We start from the raw sequence: 23,261 nt of genomic DNA on the forward strand, positions 1-23,261 counted from the left end.
GCCCCTCCAAGTGTTAAATTGCTGTGGGACAGCCTGCCTGAGCAGGGGCAGATTTGCCATCGGGTTTTTCACTGGGGGGTGGTGGGGGTTCATTGGGGGGGTGGGGGGGGCAATTGCAGGCAGGGTAGGAACCATGGCAAGCCATAAAAGCTTGCCCAGGAAACTACCAGGTTGTCATGAAAAGCTCAAGCAGTTCACTGATGTCCTTTAGGGAAAGAAATCTGCTGGCCGACACATGACTCCAGACCCATCCACAGCAATGTGGCTCACGTTCAAAGCTGCCCTCTGAAATGGCCCAGAGAGCCACTCAATTGTATTCAATGCCTTGGTTCACCATCACCTTCTAGAGGTGAATTAGGGGCGGGAATTAAATTCTGTTCCCCAATGCCCATTTTGCATGACCAAAAATAACCTCTTTTGGTTAGCAATAAAACAGAAAATGATGGAAAACCACAGCAGGTCTGGCAGTATCTTTGGAGAGAGAAACAGAGTTAACGTTTTGAATCCAATATGACTCTTCTTCAATCTCTGTTTGGGGTTGCAACCAACGTACAAGGCAGGGACAAGGAGGTAAGTCATCCCCCTCCTATTCCAGGGTATTACAACCCAGAGGGACGAGGCTCAACTGGACACAGGGCCACATGTAAGAACATGTGGACATATGAATTAGGAGCAGGAGTATGCCATTTGCTCCCTCAAGCCCGCTCTGCCATTCAGTAAAATCATGGCTGATCTGATTGTGGCCTCAGCTCTACATTCCACCCACTTCTGATAACCTTTGATGCTCCTGTAGGTCAAGAATCTATCTACTTCTGCCTTAAAAGTATTCAATGACCCCTATCTCCACCATTCTCTAGGGAAGAGAGTTCCAAAGGCAGAAGGGCATGTTAGTGGGGTGGTGAAAAAGGCATATGGGACACTTACCTTTATCAATCGAGGCATAGATTACAAAAGTACGGAGGTCATGCTGGAGATGTATAGAACCTTAGTGAGGCACAGCTGGATTACTGTGTGCAGTTCTGGTCGCCACATTATAGGAAGGATGTGATTGCACTGGAGAGGGTGCAGAGGAGATTCACCAGGATGTTGCCTGGGATGAAACATTTAAGTTATGAAGAGAGGTTGGATAGACTTGGGTTGTTTTCGTTGGAGCAGAAAAGACTGAAGGGTGACCTGATCGAGGTGTACAAGATTATGAGGGGCATGGACAGGATGGGTAGGGAGCAGCTGTTCCCCTTATTTGAAGGGTCAGTCATGAGGGAACACAAGTTCAAGATGAGAGGCAGGAAGTTTAGGGGGGATGTGAGGAAAAACCTTTTACCCAGAGGGTGGTGAGAGTCTGGAATCCGCTGCCTGGGAGGGTGGTGGAGGCGGCTTGCCTCATATCCTTTAAAAAGTATCTGGATGAGCACTTGGCACGTCATAACATTCAAGGCTATGGGCCAAGTGCTGGTAAATGGGATTAGATAGGTAGGTCAGGTTTTTCCTCATGTGTCGGTACAGACTTGATGGGCCGAAATGCCTCTTCTGCACTCTGTGATTCTGTGACTCATAACCCTCTGAGAGAAAAAAATTTTTCTCATCTGTCTTGAATGGGAGACCCCTTATTTTTAAACTGCGTCCCCTAGTTTTGGTCTCTCCCAAGAGGAAACATCCTTTCAGCATCCAGCCTGTCAGGTCCCTTCAGGATCTTATATGTTTCAATAAGATCATCTCTTATTTTTCTAAACTCCAATGGATACAGGCCCAGCCTGTCCAACCTTTCCTCATAAGATAATGCACCCATCCCAGGTAATTCACTAGTGAACCTTCTCTGAAGTGTTTCTAATGCATTTATATCCTTTCTTAAATAGGAGACCAAATCTGTACTCCATACTCTAGTTGTGATCTCACCAACACCCTGTACAAACATTTCTACTTTTACATTCAATTCCCCTTGCAATAAGTGGCAACATTCTATTTGCCTTCTTAATCACTTACTGTATCTGCATACTAATTTTTTGTGATTCACTCCAAGCCACTCACCATCCTGACTTGGAAATATATCACCTTTCCTTCACTGTCACTGGGTCAAAATCCTGGAACTCCCTCCCTTACAGCACTCTGGGTGAGCCTACACCACATGGACTGCAGCAGTTCAGGAAGGCAGCTCACCACCACCTTCTCAAGGGCAATTAGGGATGGGTAATAAATGCTGGCCCAGCCAGCGAAGCCCACATCCCTTGAATGAATAAAAAAAAAATTGTACCAGGACACCCAAATCCCTCTGTACCTCAGAGTTCTGCAATCTCTCTCCATTTAAATAGTACACAGTTTTTTTTATTCTTCCTGCCAAAGTGGACAAGTTCACATTTTCCCACGGTATACTCCACCTGCAAATTTTTTGCCCACTCACTTTACCTAACTCTGTCCCTTTTGAGAGTCCTTATGTCCTCTCCGCATCCTACTTTCCTATCATCAGCAAATTTAACAACCACACATTCGGTCCCTTCATCCAAGTCATTGATATAAATTGTAAATATTTGATTTGATATGTTTAGTATCAACCATCATTGCTGTGTGGTTGGTCATTTCTTCTCAGGCCATTGCCTTTGTTACTTTCTAGACTATTGTAAATAATTGAATAAGAACAACGACTTTGAGTAGCAATAATGAGCTTTGTCAAATGATTTTCCTGCCTCTCCAGACTAATGGATTTGCTGATATTTGGGTCTTAGCTACTCGTCTATAATGCATTTCATGTGATTAAAGAAGAGGTGAAAATTTCTGAGGTTGAGCATTTTCCTCTGTGACAATCTACACAAACTTAAAACAGTTTAGTAAAGCAGCTGGGTGAGGGAGCTTTTCCTTTGTTTGTGAGTTCAAACAACATTAAAACATAAAGTAGTTCACCTATATTAATATTTGCACAAAACTGTAAAATGTCTCCATTTTAAATGTAACACAAGTACAAAGGCAGCAGGCAAATCCTGAAAAAGATCATGCATTAAAAAAAGTCTCACCGCATTCAGCTTGGCACATAAAAATATGAAAATCAAAAGCTGAGCATGGGACAAGTTGGCTGGGAAGCTGTAAAAGTTTCAACTGATTGAGAGAAAGAATCTTTTGAGACTTTCAAACCTCATTTCTCACAGTCTGTATAGAAGGAAAGCAGGGAACTCAAACAAGGAGGTTAAATCCAAAACAAACAGGCAAAAAAAGGACAGGCCCAATCTTATGGGTAAACACTAGTTAAAAAAAAATTGGAAATCCTGAAATTAAGTGGATTGCTGAGTTTGAACGCAACCATCTGATTTGTCCCAGGCCTTCAGATGAGGCGTACATGAAGGACTTTAAATTAAAAAAAGATGCTTCAGAGGCGAACACATAAAAGGAATTCTTCTTGGAATTCCGATTCTTTTTGTGTCAACTCCTGCAAAGATGGACAGTGAGTTGAAAGGTCAAAGGAGTGAGTTTGCTGAGGCCCAGCTTGGCTGTTTGAATGCTACCTTGAGAAAAAAAAAGCAGCGAAGTTTCAAGAACCAACCAGTTCTCCCGGGTGGTACTTAGAAAATAATGGATAAAGTAACAATCCCTTGTGCTTTGCATTCAGGCTATATATGTTGTCCTCAGCTATTGTAATCTCCAGCAACAGGTCTCTAAAACACCAGCAGCTAATAATGCAGTATTGCTAACTACAGAATGCAAAGACTAAAAGCTACAGTAAATCAGCGTTCTTGAAAAAATGTCTTGTTGAAACGTCCAACAGCTTAACACCACACTTGGAGGTTTCCTAAGTGTGTACACCAAGCCCATGACTGCAATATAAAAACATTCACTTGCCTGGGATTATGGAAGCAACAATTAAAGCAGAACTTTAAGAACCTGACCTTTCTACAAAAAGAAACCTCAGGCCATTACTGTGCAAGAAACTATTTCATACTTAGGTGCCAATTTTTACATAAGCCCAAAGCCTCGCATAAGCAAACAAAGCCCGGCGTAAAATTCATCTCTTACAAACAGTGGCAGCAAACATAAACATGGGTGTTTTGTGTACCTGGCGAGTGAGGGCTTGGGAATGGCACCATAATTCATGCTGATTGCAAGCTTGTCCTGGCTTCAAGACTCAACAGTTAATTTTAGTCTTTTGGTCAGCGGCAGTTCACAGGGTTCCTTTTCACACACAGTTGCGATGCCTCAAAGTTCAAAGTATGTTTTACAGACTTGCACACAAGATTAAAAGCATTGCCGAATATTTAACAAGTGGCAATATTGATTTCTTTGTTATGTGATAATTCCATGAAAACGATTGCATGTTGGGATTTTAAAACTAATCGCTAAAGAGGAGGCGCTATCTGAAAAAGGCCACCAGCATTTAATAAGGCTGCCCGTTGTGCAACCCAGAAATATACAGTCAAGGAGTCCCTGTCTTGGGTGAAATATCATACATACAAAGGAAAGCAAATCAAACATTGTCTAATTCTTTTTATTGAGCTATTTTAAGGTTTTACTTTATTACACCTATGCTGCTATTCATAAATTTTATACTGACACGCAACCCATGCACCCACTTTTAGGTGCAGCATGCAATTTTAACATGCATTCTTTGCATGTTTTTTCACCCATTGCCACATTGGAATTGGAACTCTGGAGGCCAGGTTTCATTTCCATTAATGTAGTACAAAACATAAAATACAACAATCCCAAGTATTAGAAATCATTGCAATGGCTCAATTCCACTTGAGAAAAGCTCGAGTTGAAAGGCAGCAAAAAGCAATGGACAGTGCTCTTTGGAACAGAGATTGGCTCCATGTTACTTCACTGGGTCTTTCAGGAAAATGGGATGGGAGAGATTGCTGTGGTTGACACATGCAATGATACCATAGCGAGCACACAAGCAACATTGGCCAGAGTAATCCTTCCTTCATGGCCGGTATATCTTGTTGGTCAGTAATTTTTAAACACAGGCCCGGATTTTCCAGCCCCGTCATGACGGGACCCACTGTGGGAGATTTGATGGCCCAGCCCAAAGTCCATTGACTTTCGGTGGGACCAGATGATCCGGCAGTGGGCAGGGCCGGGAAATCCCACCCACAGTGTGAACACTTGCTAGAAAATTACCCTCTTGGTCTAAGATTACTATGGGTAAGTTTAATGGCATTTCTCAAATTTCAACATAGTAGGAAATTCTTTCAACTGGTGGATTAAAATACCAACAGAGCCAATTTGTTTGGGGGATTGTATCCAATGCTGTAAAATCTGGATTATTACGCAGTAATCTCTGCTGGTATTTATTAACTGGCACACCTACAACAATTGTTGTTTGTGAATGGCTGTGACGGTTAAACTCAAACTCTTACAATGAGCATTGCATAAAATGGGGAGCCCTTTGTGTCATCTTACAGGTAATGGCTGCATCTTTCCTTGAGTGAATTGTAACTTTTGTAACTGCACAGGTCATTCATAATGGGAAATCCTTTTCATGGACTTACAAGCTACTCTTGATTGTATCATGAGCGGAATCGTCTAGTCCCATTTGCTGCGGGCATCATGGTGGGCATGAGTGGACAATACAGTGAGAAGGCCAAGAATCAGTTTTACACCGTCATGAAACCAGTTTGCAATCGTCCACCCCACCCGTCAATGACGGGCTGTGTTTCCCGCTGCTGCACGTCAGGAGCCTAATTTCAATGCTTTAGCATCTCATTATAAGTCCGCTTGTCGGAATCACCCCCCAAGCTGGATGATCGGGGCACGTCGGAAGGATTGCACACTGACGTGTTTCACAACTGAACATAAGCGACGTGCATCTGGTGAGCTGCACTTCGCTTGGGACTTCGAGGTCTGTTTGCAACCTTGCTTCGGGCAGCACTCGCAGTCATCAGCGCCAGGCTTCACAGGCAACACCACATCACTTTTAGGGAGGCTCATAGGCAGACCAGACCAGCCGTAAGCTGGGGGTGGCTTTTCAATGACTGCAGGGCTATGGGGATCATTTAGGGAAAGGGGAGGTGGCCTCAGGCAAGAGAAGGGGCTGCAGGGTGAGGGCTGCCCTGAGGAAGGATGGTATCCAAGGGTGTGTGTGGGAGCACATGCTGGTGAGTATGTGAGTTTAAAGTGATGAGATGGTTGCCTTACCCCCGCAGCATGGATGAGATCATTCATCCTCCTTCTGCACTAGATGGCCAACCTCTTCTATGCAGCATTGGCATTGACCACCACCTCCCAAGCCAGAGTGCTGAGATTGCTGGACCTCCTGCAGTCAGAGCAGGGGTGGAGGACATCAAGGCAGCCCTCCAAAAGACATTCTAGTGACAGGTCACTGAACTCTGCTTGGCTTTCAGGGCCATGGAGCAGTCCTGGGATGCAAGCACTGAGAACTGTGTGGGTGGCTGCCGTTTACATATGGCACCTGGAGTGGGGAAATGATGAGGTATCGGTGTGGCAGGCAATTCAGAGGCCGCCTGCCAGCGAGATGGCATGTTTCCTGTGGCTGCATTGTTAACGAGGCAGGAAGCAGACAATACAATGCAAAAACCCACCACTTTGCCCGGCAGGTAAAATGTCATTTTTCACGCCCGCTACCGTACTTAGTGCAAATCTGGGACAATTCCGCCCTATAGCTCCTTGTGATTGTCTCAATCTTGCTGTATAGGGTGTTACTTATTTGTTTTTCATGCATGTAGGCATCACTGGCATTTATTGCCCATTCCTAATTGCCCTTGAGAAGCTGGTGGTGAGCCACCTTCTTGTGCCACTGCAGTTTACATGGTGAAAGTACACCCAAAGCGCTGTTTGGGACAGCAATTACACGGAGTCAACAGCACAGAAACAGGCCATTTGACCTCGCTGGTCAATGCTGACATTTATGGACCACACGAGCCTCTTCACACTCATCTTCATCTAACTCCATCAGCATACCCATCTATTCCTTTCTCTGTCCTGTTCTTATTTAGCTTCCCTTTGAACGCGCCTGTGCTATTTGTCTCAACTACTCCCTGTGGTAACATGTTTCACATTCTTACTACTCGTTAGGTAGAGAAGGTTCTTCTGAATTTTCTATTGGATTCAATAGTGACTATCTTATTTTTATGGCTTCTAGTTATGGTCTCCCTCGCATATAGAAACAATTTCTCCACATCTATTTTAGAAAGATCTTTCATTACCTTAAAGACCTCTATAAGGTCACCATTCAGTCTTCTCTTTTCTAGAGAAAAGAGCCCCAGTTTGTTCAGTCTTTCCTGATGGTTAAAACCTCTCAAATTACCTGTGTACCATGTCGAAATTAATGTCTGTGAAATTGCTACAGGTCCAATAAGTGGTTGAGTTTTAATTCTGGATGATATTTTCGTTTTGCTGTGGAGCTTAATGCTTTTTATTTGTTTAAGGTGATGGTGCTGATAATCTCAAACCACAACTGAATCTGATTACTCATTGCTATGGGTAACAAAGTCACCAAAATGTTTCTAAAGAATGTATTTATTATTTAGTGTGAAAAGAATGCGGCAAATCTTTATAGTGAGGGCCATCAACTCTCCAGGGTTGTACTGAAATTGCTTTTTAATTGCCTAGACTTTTGAGATCTGCTACAATACTGAGATGTTTGTGGCTTATTGTTTTGACACAATATTGTTACGTACTTTGGGATTCTGTTTGAATTAAGTGATGGATTTAATACTGAAGCAGGCAAGATACATCTTCCAAATGTGGCAGGTTAAGGTGTTGAAGGAATCAGCGCCACAAGTCCTCATTTTATGGTTCCACACTTAATTAAACCTTGCAATAAATAGATCCCAAGAATATCAGACAATGCACAGAGTTTTATTCTCCCACTCAGACCTGGGCTGGGAGGGGGGCCAGTCTATTTAATCTGGCGGGAAGGTGTGGGGTGGAGACCCCGTCACCTTCGTGACTCCACCCGTTTAACTCCGTGGTGAGGTGGATCGAGGACGGTCTTCCTGCCTGGAAGCCAATTGAGGTCCACTTAGGGGCCTCATTAATTTGTTGCTGGTATTCAACAACATGTGGGCCTGGCAAATATGCCTACAGCCTGATGGGGTGGGAATGGGCCCTTCCACTTGCGCAGTTTAGGTCCAATAGAGAGATTTGCCAGAGGAATGGGCTACCCATAGGTGAAGACCCCGCCTGCCATAAATACCAACATCTTCCGTTCCTCACTGGGTTCTCCGTGACTGACCCCTTGAACCCACCTTACCTGCCTTCACTCCATGCTCCAGCGACAATTGTGCAGCCTGGGCCTCCTACAGGACTGATAGTGGCCACCGATCCAGGTGGTGCTTCCAGTACTGGAAAGCTGCTAGCCTACAATTGGCCAGCAGTTTTTGGAGGCTGGATATCTGCTCTGAGGGTGGTGAGGAGCTCAACTCCAACCAGGTACGTGTCTCATTGGCACTAAATCGGCTCGGGTGGAGGCAGATTGGTGGGGTTGCCATCGGCTTTCCAGACCAGCAGGTAGGGCCACCACTGTGAACAACGAATTCCGCTCAATGAGGTTTTTGAGGCCACATTGGAATAATCAACTCGAGAGCCAATGCAGAATGGAGCAGGTAAACACCAGCTCTTGCAAGTTCCCCTCCAAACCACTCACCATCCTGACTTGGAACTACTGTCATTTCTTCACAGTTGCTGGGTCAAAATCCTGGAACTCCTCCCCTCGCCCCCCCGACTAAAAGCACTGTGGGCATACCTGCACCACGTGGACCGCAACAGTTCAAGAAGACAGCTCAGCACAACCTTCTCAATGGTAATTAGGGATGGACAAAAGATGCTGGCCTTGCCAGCGATGCCCACATTCCATGAATACATAAAAAAAATTTCTAAACTGAATCCGAAGCCAATTGAATGACCACTTTCTGATGAAGCTGCAAGAGCTGAAAAGCAAAGGATGCAGCTATTTCAGCTCTTTGTATGGTGGAGGTTTTATCAGCTTGGAAAATGGTCAAACTGTTTGGCATATGCTTCTGTTATGTCAATAGGACACGAAAAGAAATCCAAAACTGTATGTATAAAAACTTTTTTTTTTGTTATTTTTAAAATGCTGAACTGCTGAACTAAAATTTCTGCTGAGCCACAAAATGGCTGCTACAGGCTACATGACTGACAAGATTGGCCATCTGTTCTGGAAGGTTCCAACAGTGGCCTCAAGAACAAAGCAGTTCCACTTGCATCCTTGTGAAATCTCACACACCATTGTATGATCACATTATACCATGAAACTTGATGACTAACAGACAAACTGACTCCCCAAGCCAGGACCATAACAAAGACAGAGATATCGAAACTTGTTGTACCTGAAGAAGTGTTAACATCCACCATTTTGCTCCAAAGTGAAACAATGGATTTTAGCCAGGAGCACAAAACTGCTTGTGAGGCTGCAATTAACTCATTAATAGGCCAGGGCACATTACCCAAGCTCCTAGCCTTTTGGATCATTTTAATATCACATTTCTAGCCTCACAGCTCAGACTGCTGCTTTAACACCAACCAGAAAGAACTTCAGCAGCCTGGCTGACCAAGCAGCCAACCACCATCTCTCAACTCCTCCGAGCCTGTTTGATTTTAAAAGTCTCTGATCATCGCCTGCCAAGCAGCCTAAGTACAGAAAGCCCATCGGGCTGCAGCATAATTTGTTTCAAAGGCTTTTGTGTTGCTGTCTCCAACCAGAAGCTCACCTGGAATGAACTCTGCCATGAAAGAAACACCCTATGGGCTTCAACTTCTCAGACTCTGCAAATCACACGAACTAATATTAATTTTTGTGGTTCTTTTACAGTTGTTGCTCATATTCAGAAATCTTCCTCTTTTCTATCCCCCCTTTCTGTCTATGCATGTGTGTGTGTGTGTGTGTGTGTGTGTGTGTGTGTGTGTGTGTGTGTGTGTGTGTGTGTGTGTGTGTGTGTGTGTGTGTGTGTGTGTGTGACGTTGTGAACACTACCGCCCCAGGGCTTGAATGTAAATAAACTAACCTTCTGAGTTAATCATAATGTGAGTCTGCTGCAAGTTATTTTTAAATTGGATCACACAAACTGAGGGCTTGGTGAAACACTCCACAGCTTACTTTAAAAATAATTCAAAAACACCTCTGGTTACGGACAGACAGGGAGAGGACAAAGAAGTTCAGTTTCTCTCTCTCCTGTCTGTAACACTTCAAAAGAAGGATTATGAAGGAACTGAGGTGATCTTCCAATTTTTATGCCTCTGTTTATTTAGATTAAACAATAATATTGGTAATTCTAATGAATGGAGAATGGATGTGATGGAGTACAGGAATTATCATGAAAGACATATTATGTGTGCTTGGCTATGGGCCCAAACAACCAATTAGATTACTAAAACACTTGAGCCCCAGAGAAAAAAAATGTTTGTTTGACCGTGCAGACTCGTTGATCTCTGCTGTCAATTTCACAATAATTGTTTTTATAATGTTAAGTGGTTTCCAGGGTTTTTAGTTTTTGTTATTGATACTTAAAGATCCTGTGTGATTGACATTTTTATTCACTAGTAGTGAAATGACGTTTTTCAACATAGGAGACTGTTATGAACGAATTAAATTTTTAAAGCTTTTTTTTTATATCAGCCACTATACTCTCTAGGGTAATTGGTTCTAATCAGTGTATACTGGGTCAATGGGCATGTAAGTGCTATAACTTAGCATGGAGGAGCATGAGGGGCCAAGGGGGTGGTTGGAAAGGCATAGCTTGGCACAGGGGGCATGAGGGGCCATGGGGTTAGGTGAAAGTGCAGAACTTGGCATAGGGGGCATGAAGGGCCATAGGAGTTAGCTTGAGGCAGAGTATGGCATAAAGAGTATGAGGGGCCATAGGCAATAGGTAAAAGGGCAGAGCTTGGCATGAGGGCACGAGGAGCCAAATGGGGTGTGTGGAAGGGCAGGTCTTGGTGGCCACTTGGTAATAACTTATTCCTTGAAAGGTAAGATGCTAAAAATATCATTTTGACTTTGGACCGTAAAGCAGGCGAAACTAAATCAGTTTCCCAATATATATCAGGTCAACTTGAGTATAGCTGAAAAAAAAGAAACTTTTTGTCTAAGCTTTTCATCTTAGACTCAGCTGGACAATTTGCAAGAAAATGCCAATGTCAGGGGACACAATAAATTTATAGGGCAGAATTTTCTGCCTGTTGGGCGGGTGGTGTGGGAACGGGCGCGGACCTGATCAGCGTTGCCGATTGGGTCCGCACCACCATTTTACATGGGTGGGCCAGTTAAGGTCCACCCAGTGTGACGTGCACTCAGGAGCACCCTGTGCTCCCTGTGTGAGTCGGCGGGCTGGGGATTGCCTGAGTCAGGAGTGCGCTCTTTCGCGCATGTGCAAGAAGAAGCGCAGAAATCACCTTGAGGGATGAAGCTGCCTCAGGGAGAACAATTTGAGTGTGAAAAACAGAAAAAAAGATTTGAAAACAATATTTGGACATGTCCCCTCATGTGAAACTGTCACATGAACTGGGACATGTGCATTAATTTCAATTTAAAAAATCTCAAATTTTAAAATCATTCATGAAGCTTCATCCTGATGAGGTTCCATGAGAAATGCGGAGACTGCCTTGGCTCTTTGTCTGCCCACCAACCTTAAGGTTGGACAGGCAGTTCTGTTAATTATTTTAATTGACAGTTAAATGTCCTTAATAGGCCTTTGACAGTTCAGCGGGTGTGCAGCCAACTCGGTTGCACGCCCTACGAACTGAATATCTGAATGACGCGCCATGTCATTTTACACCTCGGCGAGCGGGCCCCACCCCCACTCACCGAGCTGAAGATTCAGCCCATACTGTATGAGAAGAGAGTGCTAATTGGTTGGCAAGTGGACTCTGATTGGTAGAGGCATTGCCATAGAGGATGCACCAGTTGATGGTGACTGACAGTTAACTGCTGACCATTGTTTGAATTTTAAACCAGACAGCTTGATTCTGATTGGTCAAGATATTGCCCTGGGGAATGAACCAGAGAATGGCTGTCACTTATTTTGCTTAGCTGAAACAGGCGCAATGTGTGTACATGTTGTTTCTGTCTACAAAGAACAGGACCCTGTGTATTAATATATGCAGCTTCCAGTACACGCAAATGTGTCACACTGCGAGCCTGACTGACAATCTTAAATTGGTTGTCAGCGCAATTCTCAGCACACTGAGGATTATTTAGCAAATGTTGTCCAATCGCGAAATCACATCTGGACATTGTGTTTTGAGGTTTGCAAGCATGGGCTGGTTGGGTACGGTCTGTACCTTGCCCGTTGCAAACAGTTAGAAGGACATGCTGTTTGGTATGATCCGCCAGTCTTTGGGACATACAGCCTACATGCCTAGCATCACGCTGGCACTGAAATTCATACACCACATCACTCATTTGTGTGATAGACAAAATGTTTTTTGGCTTGACAGCAGCATCCTGTTAGGGGAGAATATAACTCGTGTTGCTACTGCATAGTAGCAGCGTGAACCAGCTGCTTCACCTGTTGCTCAAATTTTTGAGATACCTTGTCCTTCCAGGGTAATCTGAGGTAGACTGGGCACTTTTCAGGGCCAAAAGTGACAGCCTTGAGCCCTTTCATGAGTTTGCGCCATATACGGTGCAAGATGACCTGATCAGGGTAGCCATTATCCCACCGGTTGGCTTTGATGTGCCCTATTTCAGCATCAAGCTTTCATGGTGAGCAAATGACTCAGGCCCTATTTACAAGGTGGCCGATAGGACCAACCCTCTTATAACACGTGAAACCGTAAGAATCCCAACACATGTATTAACCAGTGAGTGTGAGATAGACAGTGGAAGAGAAACCCCTGGCAGGTTTCTCAATTATGATGTCAAGGAAAGGGAGTTCATTTGACTGCTCCATTTCATAGGGGAATTTGAGCGCAGGGTGGAGCCCATTAAGAAATGCAAGGAAACTATTACATGCAGCTGTGGATTTAAATATAGCAAACGTATCATCAACATACAAGAAATATGCAAAGGGTAGGAGGTTAGGTGTCATTCCATCGAAGACATGTTTCTCATGGAATCGAACAATAATGTTTGCGAGATCTGGGCCTAGAAGGGATCCTCTAAAATTTGAGCAACAGGTGAAGCTAGCTGTTTGCTACTATGCAGTGGTATTTATGTGCATATTATTTGTTATACTATAATAGTTGTGAAAACTATAGCATGCCTGAACTCAGGTTCAAAAGGAAGAGTGTTGCCAACTGACCCAAGCTGACACAACTCAAAGCCAATTCAGGTTAATAACAATAGAAAGTTTAGTTCAATCATTTAATTAGCTCTTAGAAAACAACAGGCAACAACAATGCAAGTTTTTTTAAATTTACTGCATGTATGTTATAACAATTGTGCAAATTCATTTCCTTTATTTTTTTAAAAGGGTGTTTAGTAAACTTAATGGAAATAGAATAACTTGTTGTTAAAATAAAAGTGTTTTTGCCAACAAACAACACTCAAAGCTTTGGAAATGTTAACTCTAAATGGAATGCTCATACAGAGTCATCATTCATCGTAGACACAATTTTGCAAATATCATTGAAAGATTTTACCTCAAAGTGCCAACTCAATAGAAAAATTTTGCCCTTAAACTGGAGAAGCAAAATCCCCCTCCACTTTGCTCAAATGGATTTTTAATATACTTTTTAAATCATATGTGTCATGATTCAGTTAGCCAAAATTATAGAAACTAAGTGACTGTAGGTTCGAAGTGGAGGGGTTTCTGCTCTGGTTGTTATGTCCACAACTCTATTTGAATTGAAGATCGCCTTCAACCTTTCCCCAACAATAACAACAACAACTTACATTTACATAGCTCCTTCAGCATAGTAAAATGATTCGCAGGAGTGTAATCAAACAAAACTTGACACAGAGTCACATAAGCACATATTAGAACTAAACGTTTGGTTAAAGAGGCAGGTTTTAAGGAGTGCCTCAGAAGAGGAAAGAGAGGTAGAGAAGCTTAGACAGGGAATTCTAGAGCTTAGGGCCTAGACATCTGAAAACATGGCTGACAACTGTTGGGTGATGAAAAGGCAAAGGGCCAGAATTGGAAGAGTGCAGGGAACACGCCGTGTTGCAGGGCTGGAGGGCAGGCATTATAGAGATAAGGTGGGGCAAGGCCATGGAGAGATTTAAAAACAAGGATAAGAATTTTAAAGTTGAGGCATTACCAGACCAAGAAGAGATGTTGGAATGTCAGATATGTTTAGAAAGTAGGCACTTGAAAGTACTTCCTTGCAAAATTGCTCTAACATTTAACAAGAGTTTCCTTATTGGAGAAAATGGCTTTTCAATTCTCAGACAATAACACGAGCTCTCACCCAACAATTATATCATTAATTGAGGGCAAATTGGGGAACTGTAGCTTCAGAGGAAAATTGCCTGTCTCTTGACCAGGCTCCACCCTTCGTGAGAGGAACTTCTGTGGACAGAATGGCAACTGCAGCCCTTCCATGTGTGCCACAGAAGGCCAAAATCCCTTTGTACCATTCTGCCAAAGAAAAGTGTTAGCCAAATGTCTGTAATGAAAATTAGATTGCATTGCTCACAAGTTCAAACTTGTGTTTGGGTTTGAATAAAACAGCCACAAAATAAAACCCCTGCAGCTGGGATTTTACACCTAAGCAGAGCAGTGTTTCAATGAACTGAAGTGCACGTCAAATAAATGCAACACAAGAAAACATTCCACCAAGAATTCAAAAGTGACCAGCCACAACAAACGACCAGAGTGAACCTCACATTTACAGACTTTATGATGTGATGCCATAGTAACAGCCAGAGTGTAGTTTGAAGCAAACAGAAAATACTGGAAACACTGCGAATCTGAAGAGAGAACAGACAGGCCAACACTTCAAGCTGAGACCTTCTTCAGAACTGAAAAGTGAAAGATGAATGAGCATTTTAATGGAATCATTAAAAAAAAGGGAAGAAAAATCAAATGGACAAACATAAGAGAGAAAATATCAGTGGACTGACTGGCAGATGACTTGTCACTCAAGCAATAGTAGCAAGCATTGGACAAATTAAACATATTTGAGAAAGAAAGGAAAATGCCAGTGCCTCAGGCAGTGACAGTCTTGTTCAGTGAAAAACTGAGAAAATGCCAACAATACCAGTTCCCAGGGTTTGCTACCAAGTGCACATTGGTCATGCAATCATGGCCCCATCCTCCCCTCAGGAAATGACTGTCCCTCCACCCCCCCACCTGCCAATTTAGAGGTCATCAATATCACAGACTGGTAGTTACAAACCATTGCATAATCCCCAGTGTGCACTGAGAAAGCCAAGCTGGTAAATCTCAGTCAGTACATCTGAGCGCTTCCAAAAGAAAACAATATATGACCGACATCAGAGGAGAAGGTAGTACACCCTCCCCGCCACTCTCCTCCCCACTCCATATGCAATCTCACCAACACTGTTGTGAGAAATGGTCCCCATCCCAAATGTCAACATGTCACACCTTGCCCTGGGCCTCAACAGATCCACCACACATCATTAGTACCCCTTAGCTATAAATAAAGTAGTTAGCGTCAATATTCTGATCAGAGAGCTGCAGCACACATAGGAGAAAGATAAGAAACTATTTCTGAAGTTTGTATCATGATTCTTTGGACCATTGTAGGAAGCCAAATGTGGGAAAATCAGAGTGAGAATAGAGAGTTCAGGTGGCGAGCAACAGGCAGCTCAGGGTAGCACTTAAGGACAGAAAGACACTGTAGTCCCTCATTTGGTCTCTACCTTGTGGAATGAACTACATAGTAAGTATTGGATGTAGCACATTAGACTGGAGACTACTCACATAAATTGTAACCCCTTGTGTAATTAGAGTTTGAGCCCATGCACAATGGCATAGGAGACAGTTAATTAATGCATTGCATCTCTTGAGTTTGCAAGGGAAAGGCCAGGGGAAGGTAGCTTTGTAGTTGGATGATGCAAGAATGAATCAAGATGATAGAAATGGAATAGACCCTCTAGAAAGTGGATAGGAAGGGAAAGGAAAGAAGTATTGGGAATTAGAATGATGCCTAATGATGTGATTAGTGTGAAGGTTTGAATTTGTTTTCAAAGTGTTTGAACGACACTGAAGGTAAACAAATGGCTCAATTTTCTATTACATTAATTAAAGGTGGATCATAACAGAGCTTGCTTTAGTTATACTAACGAAAATTAGTAATGCAGGGAAAAGAATCATATACCACATATTAATCATATTACATTGCTCAACACTCTTTGAGTCATCATGATGTCAAACTCATCTGTGCTGAATCATTATTTTTTTCATTTGTGGAATAAGGGCATCACTGGTGAAAAGAACATCTCATCCCTGTTGAAGGGTCATGAGGACTCGAAACATCAACTCTTTTCTTCACCGATGTTGCCAGACCTGCTGAGTTTTTCCAGGTAATTCTGTTTTTGTTTTGGATTTCCAGCATCCGCAGTTTTTTGTTTTTATCTCATCTCTAGTTGCCCTTGAGAAGGTAGTGATAATCTGCCTTCTTGAACTACTGCAGTCCATCTGGAAGTGGTACACCCACAGTAGTGTTAGGAATAGAGTGCCAAGATTTTGACCCAGCGACAGTGAAAGAACAGCGATATAGCTCCAGGACAGAATGATGAGTGGCTTGGAAGGGAACTTGCAGCTGGTAGTGTTCCCATGCATCTGCTGCCCTTGTCCTTCCAGATGGTAAAAGTTGTGGGATTAGAAGATACTGTCGAATGGAGCCTTGTGAGTTCCTGCAGTGTATCTTGTAGATGGTACACACTGCTGCTACTGTGCATCGGTGGCTGGGGGAGTGAATGTTTAAGATGATGGATGGGGTGCTGGTCAAATGGGCTGCTTTGTCCTGAATAGAATTGAATTTCTTGAGTGTTGTTGGAGTTACACACACCCAGGCAAATGGAGAATATTCAATCACACTCCTGACTTGTGCCTTGTAGATAGTGGACAGGAGGTGAGTTAATCGCCACAGAATTCCTCAGCCTTCCAACTGTTCATGTACCCGCAGTATTTTTGATATAGACAACAAATTTCAAAATCTCCTACAATGTGCCAGCTCACCTTCAGCTGACTGAGGAAGAAAGTATTTGAGTTACAGGGTTTCAAGCCCAAGATGGTCCACCAGGCAACAGTGACCCCCAAGTTCCCACATGCTTCAGAGATTTGGGGCAAAATTTTATGTCCTGTGGGCGGGCACACGCCCAACCCGATTGGGTGTAAAATCACATGAGATGACGTCAGGCAAGTGTCCTAATGTCATCCTGCACTTGCACGATATTTCGCTCAGTGGGCGAACGCAAAAGTCAGAAGCACGCTCGTCGACAATTAATAAGGCAATTAAGCCATTTAGCGGTGCAATTCTCTCCGATTTTTCGTGGCCCGTCCAACCTTATGGTTGGCAGATGGGCAAATCAGCCAGGCGGCCTTTATATTTTTCATCAAAGCTCATCCAAGGGTGGGTTGAAATCTCCATTATGAAATAAAATTAAATTAAGTAACTATGGACAGCATTTTTAAGAGGCATATGTTCACGTGCTTGATTGTGATGTATGGGCTTTTTTTTTTGTAGCTTTTTAAACCTTTACTTCATCATTTGAACTTCTGCAACACCCTGAGGCTGTCTGTCTTCAGGGAGATCTCTCACAGCGCTTGCCCACACCTGTGGTGACATCATCGCCCACCCTTTTCCTATCCCAACCCCAGCAGCGCTGAGCTTTTCAGTGCATGTTTCATGCTGACTGGCTGTTAATTGGCCAGCTAGCATGAAATCACAATTGGGGAGCGAATGCGGTTGGCAGTCCGTTTCTCGGCCTCTCCCAGGCCTGTCAATCATGCGCGCCCACCAAAAGTAAAATTCAAGCCTTGGATAATCTCCATCGGCACCACCAGTGGTGCCTTCACAAGATCCTTCAAATCAGGCATCAAGGAATGTGGTCCAAAAGCAGCATCATCTCCCAAGCCAGCTTTCCCAGCTTTGAGGCATTAATCACTCAAAGCCAGCTCTGTTGGGTATGGCATGTCATTCAGACGCCTGACACCAGACTCCCGAAGCAACTTCTCTACTCAGAACTCCGTCATGGCAGGAGACTCCCAGGAGGACAGTGGAAATGCTTTAGAGACATCCTGAAAGCATCCCTGAAGAGCTCAAACATACCCGCTGACTCATGGGAAACCCTAGCCTTTGACTGACCAAAATGAAAAAGATTCATTCAGGAAGGAACCGAACACATTGAGAGACTTAATCGGGAACACGCAGAGGTGAAGTCGAGTTGCCGGAGGGAGCGCACAAACCTCCAAACACCTCATCGATCCAATCTTTCAAGCACACTTGCCCCACATGTGGCAGAGGCTGCAGATCATGCTTTGGACTTGTCAGCCACCCCAGAACCCACCAAACAAGTCATCCTCGATCTTGAGGGACTGCCTAAGGAGAATAAAATTTACGTGGCTGGACCAGTTAAATTTCCAGTCAAAGGCGAAGCACAGAATGTTGACGATGGAGGATTCAAACCTTTTAATACCACTGAATGTCCAGTGAAGGTACCTATATCACATGGATTGCAGTGGTTCAAGAGGAAAGCTCACCATCACCTTCTCAAAGGCAATTAGGTGTGGGCAACAAAAGCTGGCCAAGCCATTGATGGTCATATCCCATGAATAAAAGAATAAAACAAAAGTTGGACTCTCTCTTGTTGGAGAGAGTCATTGCCTGGCACGTCTGTGGTGCGAATGCTCCTTGCCACTTAGCAAGCCAAGCATGAATGTTACCCATATCTTGCTGTATGTTGTTATGGGCTGCTGCATCACCTGAGGAGTTGTAAATGCAGCTGAACACCATGCAATCATTAGAGAACATCCCAACTTCTGACCTAATGTTAGAGGGGAAGTTTTTTAGCATTCAGTTTGAGAGTGAGAAACCTGGGTCAGAAACAACTGTGCTAAACTTGAATAAGCGTAATTACAATGGAATGGGGGCAGAATTGGCTGGAGTGGACTGGGAAAGGAGTTTAGCAGAAAAGATGGTTGATGAAAAATGGCAGACGTTTAAGAAAATAGCTCATGATTCTCAACAAAGATATATCCCAGTGAGGAAGAAGGATTCAAGGAAGGGGACAAACCAACCATGGTTAACCAAGGAAGTTAAGGATAGTATCAAATTGAAAGAAAAAAAAACATACAATGTGGCAAAGTTTAGTGGTAAGCCAGAGGATTGGGAAAGTTTTAAAAACCAACAAAAGATGACCAAAAAATAATAAAGAGGGAGAAAATATTCTTTGAGGGTACACTGGCAAATAATATAAAAACAGACAGTAAGAGCTTCATTAAATATATGAAAAGGAAGAGAGACCAAAATGAACATAGGTCCCTTAGAGAATGAGTCTGGAGAAATAACAATGGGGAACCAGGAAATGGCAGAGGAGTTCAATAAATACTTTGCTTCAGTCTTCACAGTAGAAGATAATAATAGCATTCCAAACATACTAAATAGTCAAGGGGCAAAAGCAGGGGAGGAAATAAATACAATAACTATTACTAGAGAAAAAGTGCTAGGGAAACTAATGGGGCTAAAAGCTGATAAGTCCTGTGGACCTGATGGGTTGCATTCTAGGATATTAAAGGTAATAGCTACAGAAATAGTGGATGCACTGGTAGTAATCTTCGAAGAATTCTTGGATTCTGGAACATCCCCAGAAGATTGGAGAAAGGCCAATGTAGCACCCTTATTCAAAAAGGGAGGGAGATAAAAACAGGTCAGTTAGCTTAACATCTGTCATTGGGAAAATGTTGGAGTCTATTATAAAGTATGCATTAGCAGGGCATTTAGAAATATGTAATCTAATCAAGCAGAGTCAACATGGCTTCATGAAGGGGGAATCATGCTAACAAATTTATTAGAATTTTTTGAGGATGTAACAAGCAGGATAGATAAAGGGGAACCAATAGACGTAATATACTTGGACTCCAAAAGGCGTTCGATAAGGTACCGCACATAAGGCTACTTAATAAGATAAGAGTCCATGGTGTTGGGGGTAGTATAGTAGCATGGATAAGAGGATTGGCTAATTAATAGAAGACAGAGAGTTGGGATAAGGGGGGCATTTTCAGGATGGCAACCTGTAACTAGCGGAGTGCCACAGGGATCAATGCTGGGGCCTCAGTTATTTACAATATATATGAATGACTTAGATGAGGGAAGTGAATGTACTATCGCCAAGTTTGCAGATGACACAAAAATAGGTGGGAAGGCAAGTGGTGAGGATGCCACAAGGAATCCACAGAGGAATATAGACAGGTTAAGTGAATTGGCAAAAAGCTGCCAGATGGAATATAATGTGGGAAAATGTGAGGTTATGCACTTTGGCAGGAAGAATAGAGGAGCTGAATACTATTTAAATGGAGAAAGACTGCAGTAGGCTGTAGCACAGAGGGATTTGGGAGTCCTTATGGAAGAATCCCAAAAAAACTAACATACAAGTTCAACAAGTAATAGGGAAGGCAAATGGAATGTTGGCCTTTATTTCAAAAGGAATGGAGTATAAAAATAGGGAAGTCCTGCTAAAACTATACAAGGCACTGGTTAGACCACACCTAGAATACTGTGAACAACTCTGGTCCCCTTATCTAAGGAAAGATACACTGGCATTGGAGGCAGTCCAGAGTAAATTCACTGTGTTCTGTCGAAGGGTCATGAGGACTCGAAACGTCAACTCTTTTCTTCTCCGCCGATGCTGCCAGACCTGCTGAGTTTTTCCAGGTAATTCTGTTTTTGTTTTTGTTTTGTAAATTCATTAGGTTGATCCCGGCTATGGAGGGATTTTCTTATGAGGAGAAGTTGAGTAGGTTGGGCTTGTACTCATTGGAGTTTAGCAGAATGAGAGGCGAACTTATAAGATTCTTAGGGGGCTTGACAGGTTAGATGCTTAGAGGTCGTTTCCCCTAGTGGGAGAGTCTAGGACCAGAGGGCATAATCTTAGAGTAAGAGGGTACCCATTTAAAACAGAGATGAGGAGGAATTTCTTCTCTTAGAGGGTAGCGAATCTGTGTAATTCTTTGCCACAGAGGGCTGTAGAGACTGGGTCATTAAGGATATTCAAGGCTGATATAGAAAGATTTTTAATCAGTAAGAGAATCAAGAGTAATGGGGTAAAGACAGGAAAGTAGAGTTGAGGATTATCAGGTCAGCCATGATCTCGTTGAATGACAGAGCAGACTCGATAGGCCGAATGGCCTACTTCTGCTCCTGCATCTTATGGTTTTTTTGATAAAGTAGTTGAAAATGGGTGGACCTAGGGTACTACCCTGCGGAACTCCTACAGTAGTGCCTTGGGACTGAGATGATTGGCCTCCAACAACCATAATCCATCTCCCTTTGTGGTAGATTAGACCTAAACTGTGCATCAGTGATCAGGCTACTGCTAAATAAGTGCTGCTTGATAGGAATGTCACTGACCCCCTTCCTTTACTTTGCTGGTGATTGACAGTAGGCTAACAGTCCGGTAATTGGATTTATCCTGCTTCTTGTGGAAAGGACATACCTGGGCTATTTTCTATATTATCGCATAGATGTTTGCGTTGAGGTGTTATTGACGATCTGGATTCAGGAAACCTCCTCTGTTTAATTCCCCATCACCATTCATGACTGGGTGTGGCAAAACTGCAGAGCTTTAATCGGAGCCATTGGTTGTGGTATTGCTTATATCTGTCTATCACATGCTGCTTCAGCTGTTTGGCATGCATGTAGTCCTGAGTTGTAACTTCACCAGTTTGGCACCTCATTTTCAGTTATGCCTGATGCTGCTTCTGGCATGCTCTCTTACACTCCTCATTGAACCAGAGTTGATCCCCTGGCTTGGTAGTAATGGTAGTGTGGGGGTTATGCCATGTCATGAGGTTACAGGCTGTGGTTGAAAACAATTCTGCTGCTATTGATGGCCCACAGCGCCCCATGGATGCCCAGTTTTGAGCTGCAAAATCTGTTCTGAAGCTCTCCCATTTTGTGCAGTCATCGTGCCATACAACACGATGAATGGTGTTGCCAGTGTAAAGTTGGGACTTGTCTCCACATGAAGAGTAGATTGGTGAGGACGACGTCAAGTAGATTTTTAACTCATGTTGCTGTCTCACCACCTTCCACAGGCCCAGACTGGCAGTTATGTCCTTCAGGACTCAGCCAGCTCAGTCAATGATGGCGCCACCGCTGCGCTGCAGGAACTCACCAAGCCTCCTTAGGCAGCACCTTCCAAACCTACAACTGCTACCATATAGAAGGACAAGGGCAGCAGACACATGGGAATGCCACCACCTGGAAGTTCCTCTCTAAGCCACTGATTTGGAAATATATTGCCGCTCCATCACTGTCACTGGGTCAAAACCCTGGTACTCCCTCCCTAACTGCACTGTGGGTGTACCTACACCATGTGGACTGCAGCGGTTCAAGAAGGCAGATTACCATTATCTTCTCCAGGGCAATTAGGGATGGGCAATAAATTGCTGGCTTAGCCAGCAGTGAATTAAAATGAATTTAAAAAAGTCACTCTTGGTGATGGACATTAACATTCCCCAAGTGCTGGCCTCAGTGCGTTTTCTAAGTGGTGTTCAACATGGAGGAGAACAGATTCATCAGCTGAGGGAGGGGGGCATGTGGTAATCAGCAGAGGTTTTCCTTGCCCATGTTTGACCTGATGCCATGAGACTTCATGGGGTCTGGAATCAAAATTGAAGACTCCTAGGGCAATTGCCTCCCGACTATATACCACTGTGCTATCACCTCTGCTGGGTTTGTCCTGCTGGCAGGACAGGACATACCCAGGGATGGTGACAGAGTAGTCTCTGCCATTGGCTATAAGATATGATTTGATGAGCATGACTATGACAAATGTTAGTGAGGAGGACTTACAGGATTGGCTGGGCTTGATGTGCCTTTGGTATGCTCAAATCCAATATCTAGATTAAGTAAGTGGGCAACCAGATGGTGGATGGAGTATAATGTGGGGAATTGTGAGATTATTCACGTTGGTCATAAAAATAGAAAAGCAGAATATTTTTTAAAAGCTGTGAAACTTGTAAATGTTGACCTTCAGAGAGACTTGGGTGTGCTTGTACAAGGACCTGCTGAGTATTTCCAACACTTTCTGTTTTTATATTAGGCAAATGGCAAGTTAGCCTTTATTGCAAGGGGATGTACAGGGATAAAGAAGTTTTGTGACAATTGTGCAGGGCTTTGGTGAGACCACACCTGGAATACCATGTGCAGTTTTGGTCCCCATATTT

This window comes from Carcharodon carcharias, chromosome 3 (assembly GCF_017639515.1).
Source record: "Carcharodon carcharias isolate sCarCar2 chromosome 3, sCarCar2.pri, whole genome shotgun sequence".
NCBI classification, from domain to species: Eukaryota; Metazoa; Chordata; class Chondrichthyes; order Lamniformes; family Lamnidae; genus Carcharodon; species Carcharodon carcharias.